This window comes from Galeopterus variegatus, unplaced genomic scaffold (genome assembly GCF_000696425.1).
Source record: "Galeopterus variegatus unplaced genomic scaffold, G_variegatus-3.0.2 Scaffold474, whole genome shotgun sequence".
In the NCBI taxonomy this organism is placed as follows: domain Eukaryota; kingdom Metazoa; phylum Chordata; class Mammalia; order Dermoptera; family Cynocephalidae; genus Galeopterus; species Galeopterus variegatus.
This window is the reverse complement of record NW_007726585.1, coordinates 211,039-222,062: the sequence shown is the minus strand read 5'-3', so window position 1 is coordinate 222,062 and position 11,024 is coordinate 211,039. Positions and strand designations below refer to the sequence as shown.

General features: G+C 39.5%; 2 protein-coding genes across 3 annotated transcripts in view; one reads left to right on the top strand and one right to left on the bottom strand.

Annotated features, from left to right (window-relative positions):
• Window positions 1-9,871, bottom strand: part of BBIP1 (BBSome interacting protein 1) — a 20,568-nt gene extending 10,697 nt beyond the window's left edge. The window contains 2 exon segments of the mRNA XM_008569184.1: window positions 8,890-8,982; window positions 9,773-9,871. The gene's annotated coding sequence lies outside the window, so the exon portion shown is untranslated.
• Window positions 9,872-9,895: 24 nt separating this feature from the next.
• Window positions 9,896-11,024, top strand: part of SHOC2 (soc-2 suppressor of clear homolog (C. elegans)) — an 89,408-nt gene continuing 88,279 nt past the window's right edge. The window contains exon 1 of one of the 2 annotated variants that reach the window (XM_008569187.1): window positions 9,896-9,926. The gene's annotated coding sequence lies outside the window, so the exon portion shown is untranslated. Of the gene's footprint in view, window positions 9,927-10,036; window positions 10,164-11,024 lie in introns of those variants that run through there. The other variant, XM_008569188.1, reaches the window with a different exon arrangement.

Here is an 11,024-nt window from a genome sequence, read left to right as displayed (position 1 = left end):
GGGGTTGGGATCCGTTGCCGGACACGGAAAAAAAAAAAAAAAAAAAAAAAAAAAAAAAAAAAAAAAGAAGTGTTCAATAGGTAAAGCAAAGTATGAGTATGAAGCAGGAGGCATGATGGAGTGGTAGTAAGTCAGGCCAGCAAAAAACAATAATAACCTTAACAGATTCTCCATTACTCAGGCAACCATCTTCATAAAAACAAAAACAACAACAAAAGGGCCTTCCAAACTATGAAGCCTAAGAGTTATGTAATTTTATCATTAAAAAGTTGGTTCTTATGTTATCTCTTGTATTTGAATGTTGTGAACACGTAGGAGGGATGACCTCTTAAAAGAATCTTTCACTGGGTTGGCCCTGTGGCTCACTCGGGAGAGTGTGGCGCTGGTAGAGCTGAGGCTGAGGGTTCAGATCCTATATATGGATGGCTGGTGTGCTCACTGGCTGAGCATGGTGCAGACCACGCCGTGCCGAGGGTTGCGCTCCCCTTACTGGTCCAAAAAAAGAATCTTTCACTGAGATCTTACCTGAAGACTTATTACCTACTCGGAAAGAATAGCCAAGGCCATAGTCCTCTGTTCAAAAAGTATGGATCTCTAAAATGGCCAGAAATTATGAGTTTATAGGCCAAAATTAATGTTGTACCTTGTATTGTATTTGGAAGTAAACACTGGACAGTGAAGACTGAAGTGATAAAGCAAGGCTTTAGGTTGTAAGCAAAGGAATTATTCTTTAAGAGTAGAAAACTAGTAAATGTAACATAAAAAAAGGATTTTGTGTTCATAAGTGCCTGTCCAAACAGATTTTTTTTTTCTCTCAGTAAACATAATAATGCCTATGACATTATGTACCAGCCACTGCTAAATGAGGGAGATAGAGTGAATAAGAGGGAGATAGGATCAGATCCTTTCCTTGAGGAATTCGGGGGAGGTGAGGTACGGGAAGAGACATGTAAATAAATAATTATAATTGAATACAACATATGTTAATAAAAGCATGCCTACTGTGCCTTAAGAGACAAAAACTATGAACAACTTGGCCCAGGACAGGGGACAGTGGGTGGCCTGTGAAGAATTACTAAACATGACATTGGAGCTAATCCCAGAAAGATGAATGGGCGTTTACTAGGCAGAGAAGGGGATGTGTAGCAAAAAGAAGATGTTCTAGACAAAATGAACACCACTTTCAAAGGAAGAAGCATTAAAAAAAAGTGTTCTGTCTGGGGAAATGGCTAGAGTGCAGTGTGCACCAGGCACTGTGGTGGGACTGACTAGGTGGAGACCAGTTCACACTAAGCCTTTAATACCATGGTTCAGAATTTGAACTTTACATCCTACAGACAGGAGGTAGGTAATAGCATGGCTCAAAGAGGGTATATGACACATGATTTGTTTTTTGGAAACATATATGCCAGACAAAATAAAGGAAAAACCAGAAGAGACACTATGGGGCAAGGAGATAAGAAAGGAAGCTATAATGGTTTAGGTGGGATGATAAAAGTATGAACCAAAGCCATGATAACAGGCATTAAGAGAAGATCCAAGAGGTACTCAAAGGTATAAGAAGTTGAGATTTAAACCTCCTCCATCTTTCCATCCCCCACCCGTTTGGGTGATAAGGAAATGGTCAGGGATCACTGAAATGTGCTAACATGGTTGCGTGGTGCTTGAGTGAATTAATTCAAGTTGGGAACACAGGGGAGGAGAAGGCTGGGAGGGAAGGGTAAAGACCATGAGTTAGATTTAGACCCATTGAGTGTGGAAGTTCAGTAGGAAAGTAAAAAGAACTGGAGGCCCAGAGAGTTAACAGTACACCAGGATAAGTTATAGAGGTGGATATAATCACCCAGAAAGGATGTACAAAGACGGTGGGTGGTGAAGTTCGTGGTAAAAAGAGACAAAAAGTATAGTACAGTGGTTGAGAGAAGAATCTGAAGTCAGATTAGTCACTTAAATTACTTAAATTTTTAAGCCTTAGTTTTAGCTGTAAAATAAAGTTTATAATGGCATCAACTTGAGATGGTTGGTGTATTAATTACAAAGCCATTAGACCAGTCCTGGGCACATGATGAGAGCTCAATGAATTCTTACTGTACTGTACCACTACAAATTGTCATCAAATTAGATTTTCAGAAAAAATAAGTCTATTAACATTTACTAGAGTTATAGAGGCTTATTAAAATAGAATGAAGAAAAACCTACAGGCAAACAGAACACTTTAGAATTCTCCACCCACTCTCTCTACAACCATACTGTCTTAAAAATTATCTTAAAAGTAGAATAGTTTAAATACCCAGACATCTACTTTAGATTCTCTTCTGTAGTCTAGCATAACGGCTCTTAAATTTTAGTTTGCTTAAGAATAACAATAGCAGCACAGTATTTTAATACAAAGTTATATATGTTAACTACGTAGACATTTTAAGAGATTTTCTGCAGTAAGTTTGAAAATAACTATTATTATCCTAAAAGGCAATTTTAGATTAAATTACCCATGCACCCACCCACCTCCCATTGCATCCCCCAACACATACATACATACATCATTAAATTTAACAGACTAAAACTAGGTCTAGGAAGTTTCCCTGTCCAACATCACATAGCTGATAAGGGGAGAAACAGGATTTGAACTCGTGTCTATCTCACTCCAAAGCCTGGTCCCTTTTCAGTTTTCTTCATGCTGCATCTGTAGGAATGGCCTGGAGGCCCCAAGTAGATTTAGTATGGAGCCTCACCGAAGGAACATCAACATTAAAAAAGACAGAGAGCCGGGGCCGGCCCGGTGGCTCACTCGGGAGAGTGCGGTGCTGATAACACCAAGGCCCCGGGTTCGGATCCCATATAGGGATGGCCGGTTCGCTCACTGGCTGGGCGTGGTGCTGACAACACCAAGTCAAGGGTTAAGATCCCCTTACCGGTCATCTTTTATAAAAAAAAATAAAAAAATAAAAAAATAAAAAATAAAAAGACAGAGAGCTAATAGAAAAGTAGACCATGGTGTATAGAAACCAGTGAAGGTTAAAGTGATGTATAATCTTCAATTTCTACTGGAATAGGCAATTTTGAAGCCATTAATAACCTATGCAAAGGAGGATTAAAATAAAATATGAGTCAAACAGTAAATGTCAGAAGTGAAGTAGATGAAAAAATAAGTGCAGCATACTGACTAACGCACTAGTTTTTTTCTCTTTAGTTTTGAAAACTGTGTCATAATCAGATCTGCGTTTTGCCTCTAACCAACATGTTATGTTTCTTTCTTTCTCTCTTCTTAATTTGAGGATTTAGTATTCCAGTTGTCATGTTTGATATCACCCTGAAAGAAATCTCTTAGAAAGAAAAACTGCTTTTTGACTGTGAATTTTGTTTATAGCATTGAGTATTATTTTTAAAAGAATATGTCACTGGAACTTTCAAACCTCAAGCTTAATTAGAAATATGCAACACATTAAAAACTTACAGGTTTTGTATTTCTAAATACTCTTTATCATGATATATCACAGATTATATGAGAGCTTATATCATAGCTCATACGAGAACATATTGATTAGACCAAGATTGCAGGTTATATGGCTGAACAGGACTATTAGCTTTAGATTGCACCCTATTTTCATCTAGCCATCTGGAAAATGTAGGCTGTGTTCACACAGGTGGCAGACAGAGAAGAGTACTCGATCACTAAAATACAAACTCCATTTCTCATAGCTCAAAGCATATGATCAGAAAGATCAAAATGAAAACATATTGTGGATGTCAGAGCTAAGTCTTGGTTTCTAAAAATATTCAGAACAGGATTTGGATGTTTTAAAAACTGTCCTCCAAGATCACACACAGTCTCCCTAGTCCAATATTTGATCTTTGCTAGGAGCCCTAAGGAGCCATCCTGTGAGTCAATGTGGTTATCTTCCATAATATGTTGCCTACTACTCCTAATCTGTCATAAGGTCTTCACTGGAATTCTTTTTTCCCTTCTGTTAATTCATCAGCATATCCTAATTGCACAAAATCCCATTTTTAAAGTTTGAAATGAAATGCTTCAGAATATTCTAGGGTCCCAAATGTTTTAAGCAAACTATGACAGTCAAGTCTAATGTATGACTTTAATAAAACAGAGGCTTGTACTGGAGTTTTTTTCATCTTTTTCTTTCTATTTCATGTTGTTACTTTAAATGGGGCACAGGGTTGTACTTTAGCCACACTGTTAACTAGCTGTGTGACCTTGAATACATTTCTTATCCAATCAGAGGTTTGTTTTCCCACAAAAGACATGTTTAGTATCTGTCCTGGGTTGCAAGGTTCAAGTGAAAAGTGGAAATAAAGATGCTTAGAAATACAGTATGACATTTACTATTCCAGGTCTAATTTTCATATTGCCATAATAAAGAATTTGTTCTAGATTACCATTAAGGTACCTTTCAATTCTAAAAATCTTTGAATCCTCATAAACACCACAGTGCCTATAAGACAGCATGATCTATTTAAAGGTGTTTTTCTTTAAAAACCTGTTTTACTTATTTACTTTTAAAGTAACATGTGCTGCCAAATTGTGTTGTTGTTTTTTTTTTTTAATTGGCAGCTGGCCGGTGTGGGGATCTGAACCCACACCCTTGGTGTTATAAGGCTGTGCTCTAACCAACTGAGCTAACTGGACAGTCCTGTGTTCTTAAATGTTTTTAAAAATATGATAACAAAGCCAACCTATTTCATAATATAACTCAAGGCGGAGAAAATGTGGACAAGCTTTTAAGTGGGTAATAAAAAGTAAAAACCTTAAAAATTGTAATCAAGGGAAAAGAAGTTTGTTGTACATAAGAATCTAGAATTTTTGATGGAGATGACAAGTGACCGGTTGCCTAACCTAGAGAAGTAAATGTGCCTGAAATATGGCAAAAAGGAAACATTTCTAAAGCATTTTGAGATTCTCAACTAAAATATCAATCATGTTTTCACATAAGAAAACTGGTGGCCCTTGATTGGTCCTATCCAGTTAAATGTTTTGTTGGCTTTATAGATATTTAAAAAGTATTTGCACCGATGTTTAAAAATCAGGAGATTTTACATAAAATCCAAATTTTAGCTCTACTTGACAACACCAAGCTCACATTTACACATGGCAAAATCTGGCAAGGACTGGGAAGTGATGCTGTGTTTAGGTGAGTACGTGCTCTTGAGTTCTCCAGTCCTCACTACTGCTGATTGTTTTCCTTTACCTTACCTGCTCAGCCATTTGATTTTGCAGCTTTCAGTAAAATAAAGAACCACTGACTACATTCTGTACCAGACTGTCTAATTTTATCATTAATGGGCACTGAGAAACAAAAATACAATCTCTGGGAACCGAAGGAGGTACCAGGAGCAATGGTACTCCTCATGTACAGGGCATACTTATGTAAAGGACAGTAAAAGATATTTTTCTTTTGTGAATATTTATTGAGTTAGCTCCTTTGAAGTTAATTCAATCTGCCAAGTACAGGTTGTGAGTGGGGGTAGCCGGAATAGTAGGAATAATAACAAAAAATGTTGTCTTTTGTCTTATCTGAGACTTGTGGTTGACTGATATATGAATTTTCAAAAGCATACTAGATTTCTGAATGTGAACTGGTATGAGACAAAGGTAAAAGGGGGAACTCAGAAAGAATGTGTTTTTCAGCAGAAACAAAATAGTAATGCTCACTCTCACTCATCTGGAGACGCCGCGTAACATATGTCATATAGTTGGAGACTACAGTAGATTCTATTCTGCTTTGCTATCTGGCATCTGCTGGTAGAAAAATGTTGCAACATGGTCAATTTGGCTAACTAATTCAGACTCATGTGAATAAAATGTGCGGTGTTCAGCTTCTGAAACGTGCCTAGGCCTAAGAACAGGAACTGTTCTCGGGTGAACTCGGATGATGACATTGGCTCCGGTATACTCCAGGAGCAGACACTACTATTAAGTAAAAAATGACAAATCCTACTCATGTAAAATGACTTTTTCTAATAACCTTTCCTTTTTCAAAATTCAGTACTAGACAATGGTCCTAAAATTGTTAGCTATAACCTTTAAAAAAAGTATTTGCTCAGCATCTGAGATGTTTAGTTAGCTATTTCAACAGTATGCAAGGGAAGAGAAAGAATTGTTTTATACTTTACATAGTATTTCTCAAAGCCTAGTCCTCAAATCATCTGCATCAAAATCCTCTGGACTATTATTAAAAATATTTTTTTCTGCAGCCCTCCAAAAATCAGAATCTCTAATTTTTATGTAAGCTCCCCATATTAAACTTGGAGAACTACTGTCATAGATTTATTCATTCACTCATTAAATATTTAATGCTATGTGTTCAAACAGAACTGCTTTAGAAGTTATTAATAATAACTACAATACACTGACTACATTCCAGGTGCTATACACCAAGCTAAAGTACTTTATGTATATTTAACTTAATTCTGTTCAACAATCATAAAAGTAAAACCTCTTAAGGCGCCATTTAATAAACAGAATGAGTAAACTGTCCAAGGTTACCCAGCTGGTAAATGGTCCTGTTCCTGAAATATAGTTATGATTCTAAAATCTGTGGTCTTAATTGGTATATTATTTTGCCTTACTTAAAGCGACTGATGGAATGCATTACTTAACTTTCAATATGATGGCTAAAAACATTCTACACCAATCTAAGAGATTCTGCACTCCCAGAGCATTTTCTTTTTCACTTATCTTTCATGATCAAATATAAGTCTAGGCTAGGAGGAGTATGTGAGCTTGGCAGTCTTGGGAGTTTTCCTCTTATGATTATGAAGTAAATTCCACAAACACTTCTCTATCCATTGAGCAGAGAATGTTTCTCATGTAAGTGTTGTATCATCTTGACTTTGCAATTTTTAATAAGCTCTGCTTAATGCTACCAAAAAGCTATCACAAAACAGCAAGACCAATTAGGACATGCAAGAGAATTTCAGGGAGAAAAATAACATCGCCTACACTGGCATGTGGCCAGATGGCCAACAGCTACCTTGGTATCTGCTTTGATAACATCAAGATTCATCTGTATTTGGATTGCTGGGCCTACACATCTCTAACAACAGTCTGCAGGGTGCCAGGAGTTGAAACTCATCAAACTTTGCTGACATCGATACACCGCGTCAGTTCCAACTACAGGCAAACTAGCAGCAACACTTCATTAAAGGCAGGCAGCCTATGTTGCCATTCTGGGCACTAACACATACTCTACACACATTAAATGCTAAACTCTTCTTTGTAGAACACCATAGAGGGGTGAGCATGCTGAGAAACGAGATGGATTTAACTAGCAACTCATGGCAAGGGTACATGCAGCTGTATTCGAGAAAGCTCAATCGTGATTGGAAAAGTATGAATACTGTTAAGTATTCTTGCAAAAAATGTTAAACTTAATTTAACCACGCCTCTAGATTAACTTCAGGTTTACCAGAAATAGGAAAAAAGGGGACCCCTTTTTTCAAAAAGACCGCTGGCTTGAACATTTCAAAATGCCAATGTCGCAGGGGGAAAAACTGATGGGGGAATTTTCTAGATTAATGCTAAACAGTTACAACACCCAAATACAACAAATGAAACTTGACTGGATCCTGAACTTTTTTTTGCGGAAAGTGAGAAGTAGAAAGTATAAAATATATTCTTGGGCTAATTAGGAAAATTTGCACATGACTAGATTTTAAATATTACAGAATTATTAATTTCCTTAGCTGTAATAATGATACTGTTTTGCAGAAGTACCTCAAAATTCCTAGGAAATTCACGTTGGAAATCTTAGGGGTGTCTACCTTACAATAGACATTTGCAACCTATTTCCAAATGGTTCCAAGACAAGGGAAAAGTATGTGAGGAGTGATGAAATAAATATGGCAAAATGTTCAATAAATGTGGAGTATAGGTGCAGGGTATATGAATGTTCATTATCTTCTTTCAGGTTTTTAATGTATGAACATTTTCCCAGTAAAACATTTGGCGAAAAAAACATGTTCGAAAGACTCTGGAAGAGAAACCTAACAAAAGGTTGAATAGCAGGGACTATACTGAATTTCTGGTAAATCGAAGGTCAATAACACTTGGCTGGCAGTGTCTTGGGCGTCCAGGAGACACCCAATATATTCAATCTTTTGGTATTTACCATAATATCATGTGCAGGGTGAAATAATAGGCAGATGAATCTGATACAAACCATTCTATTTAGGTGTGAACATGGTAGTGAAGCTAAAGATATAGCAGCTATTATATAAAATAGTAATTGTTATAATAGAAGTACAAAAAATGCTAGAAAAGATCAAGGAAATTGCTTCCTGCTGGGGAGAATCTGGCAACACATCTCCAGGGATAAAAGAATCATGGATACAGAATCACAAAAGGTTGGTGCTACCACATTCAGTGACTGACATCAGAAGAGAAAGGAGTAGTTAACTTTGGTTGGAGCATGAGTAATAAGGAAGTAGAAAGAAATCAAGTAGAGAAGATAGGTTTGCACCCTCATTGCTGAGAGGCTGAGTATAAACAATTTTTTCATAAGAATAAGTGTATTTTCATCAAATAACTGCACTGTAGTGTTTGTCACAACAAGAAACTAAAGATGGTATTTAGGCATATGACGTCTCTCTTACCTAAATGTCATCTTTAGTTTCTTTTTCTTTCTATTTTTTTTTTTTAAGATGACTGGTAAGGGGATCGTAACCCTTGGCTTTGTGTTGTCAGCACCATGCTCTCCCAAGTGAGCTAACCGGCCATCCCCATATAGGATCCGAACCCGCGGCCTTGGTGTTATCAGCACCACACTCTCCCGAGTGAGCCACGGACCGGCCCCATCTTTAGTTTCTTGATGTGACAAATATCACACATACTCTGTACTCCACAGGTATGAATATAAACAATTTTCAATTTACCTTAAAGTTCTGGTCTTTTTCTTGTAGCTTTAGGCATCCAACCCGGTATTATCAAGATGACTGAGAGGTCTTGACTCAAGCCTACAGAAGGAACTACATGAAATAATGTGTGATAACCTTGTAAAGAGCCATAGAAAAGTAATACGGTATTTTTACAGATATTCGTTCACAAGTGTAATAAACCGTCCATACGCAGGATTAGAACAGTATACCCCCACCCAGAACTGCAGTCAAAGCTAACGAAGACTCAAGGAAACAAAGGCAAGAGGAGAAAAACCAGAATGTGTGTGAAGACACACAGCGGGGAAATAAGACGCAGCAGTCTTGCCGCAGTGGCAAGGGTTCATCTTCTTTTCTCTTTTAGCTGGGAGTGGAAAATGATTTCCTCAAACTCCCGAATTTTCCATCCTCCCGAAGTCAGACAGTGAAAGCACTTCATAGGAACTTGCGGGGGCGTGATAGTATTTGCCTGCAGCATGATAACTACCAGCAGTCTCTTAAGCTTACACCTGTGTAATTTTCTACTCTCTTCAAAGATGTCAGGAGTGTCTAGTATCTACTCGGAGGGATTACTGTATCAAAAACTTATTTTTTGTTATGTTTTTCAGAATCCTAGGGTACACTTGTGTAACCAAGTGTTTTTGGCCCTCGGGGCCCTCGCGGCCCGGCAGGCTCCAGCGGGGCTGGGGAGGACCGCCGAGCGGCCTCGCCCCACAGGGAGCCTCAGAGGGGCGGACGGAGGGCGGGCCGCCGCCAGGTCAGCCCGGAAAGAAAACCTTCCAGCGGAAGCGACCCTGAGCCCCTCTCGCCTTCTCAGCACTCCGTCCCCCGGGAGCCGTCCGACTCGGGCCTGCCACACGGGTGGGGGCCGAGGGACACTCACCTCACTTTGCAACTCCGGGCGAGAATGGGCTCCCCCTGGGGCGCGGGCGGCAGAGGCTATTCCCTGCCTTCCGCCATGACTGCATCCGGAAGTGCCAAGTGCAACTTCCGGGCAGGACAGGGATTTTTGGAGCCCTAAACTGTTGTCCACCGGGGTAAGTGACCAGCCGTCTCAGGTAAATAAGGGCCAAGAAGTATGAATTAACTTGTCCACCACGGGATGTCTGGTCACCTGTGATCCCTCATTGGGCCTACTTACACTTGCATCCCTTCCCAGATGGCTCAGCTGTTGCCCGGGGTAACGGAGCGAAGGAAAAATTACATCACATTGGAGACAGGAAGCCAGGAAACTCCTGTTGCCATTATCAGTTATGGCTGTCTTAGCTTCAACAGTAAGTTCCGATTGGGAGTTGTCACTCTACCCTGCCGGAGGCTTACTCTGTGGCCCGGCTAGTCAGCGGCGCCCAGTGGGCGGGAGACGGCGTAGAGGAACCGAGGAAAGGAAAAGGGCGGAGAGAGGGAAGCTGGCGCCAATGCCTTACTCTGATTGGGTAGTTTCCCTTGCTCTGGCTCCGCCTATCTTCCTGTCCTAGCAAGTGACGGGCCCACGCCGGAGGGGTGGGACGGGGCGGTTGGAGCCGGAGTGTGTAGAGGGGCGGGCGGGGGGCGGCGGTTGGGCAGCGTCGCTCCTTAGGAGGAGGAGGAAGGAGGGCGAGCGAGGAGGATGGCGGCGTCTGGGCTCCTGACAATAATAGGCAGATGAATCTGATACAAACCATTCTATTTAGGTGTGAACATGGTAGTGAAGCTAAAGATATAGCAGCTATTATATAAAATAGTAATTGTTATAATAGAAGTACAAAAAATGCTAGAAAAGATCAAGGAAATTGCTTCCTGCTGGGGAGAATCTGGCAACACATCTCCAGGGATAAAAGAATCATGGATACAGAATCACAAAAGGTTGGTGCTACCACATTCAGTGACTGACATCAGAAGAGAAAGGAGTAGTTAACTTTGGTTGGAGCATGAGTAATAAGGAAGTAGAAAGAAATCAAGTAGAGAAGATAGGTTTGCACCCTCATTGCTGAGAGGCTGAGTATAAACAATTTTTTCATAAGAATAAGTGTATTTTCATCAAATAACTGCACTGTAGTGTTTGTCACAACAAGAAACTAAAGATGGTATTTAGGCATATGACGTCTCTCTTACCTAAATGTCATCTTTAGTTTCTTTTTCTTTCTATTTTTTTTTTT